A 706-nucleotide genomic window follows, 5' to 3' on the forward strand; every position below is an offset into this window, starting at 1 on the left:
ATGTCCAGCTAATTTTTAAGATTTTTTTTGTAGAGATGGAGTCTCCTGGGATTACAGGCATGAGCCACTGCACCTGGCCTATCAATTTACAGTATCGCAATTTACAGTAAAATTCACTCTTACCAGTATATGGTTCTGTGAATTTGGACAAACCCACGGCTAGGCAATCATCACCACAATCAAGATTCTGTCACCTTCAACAATCCTGTCCTTTGAAGTCGGCCCACTGCCCACATCGTTGACCTCTTCCCCATTCCCGTAGTTCAGCCATTTCCATGGTGTCGTCCGTGGAATCGTACAGATTGTAGCCTTTGAGTCTGGTTTCTTTCATTTGATGCATTGGAGATCCATCCAGGACTTTGTATGTGTCAATAGTTCATTCCATTTTATTGCTGAGGTACTTCATTTTGTGGACGTACTACAATTTTTAAAAATCCCTTCATCAGCTGAAGACATTTGGAATGTGTAAAGCCAACATTATAACATTCACCTACAGGTTTTTGTGTGAACTAGTTTTCATTTATCTTGACTGAACACTTTGTATGGGATCGCTGGGTCATATGATAAGTGCGTGTTTAACTAGTAAGAAATTACAAACCATCTTTCTTTTTTTTTTTTTTTTTTTTTGAGACGGAGTCTCGCTGTGTCTCCCAGGCTGGAGTGCAGTGGCGCGATCCTGGCTCACTGCAAGCTCGGCCTCCCGGGT

Source organism: Mandrillus leucophaeus, unplaced genomic scaffold (genome assembly GCF_000951045.1).
Source record: "Mandrillus leucophaeus isolate KB7577 unplaced genomic scaffold, Mleu.le_1.0 Scaffold201, whole genome shotgun sequence".
Classification (NCBI taxonomy): Eukaryota; Metazoa; Chordata; class Mammalia; order Primates; family Cercopithecidae; genus Mandrillus; species Mandrillus leucophaeus.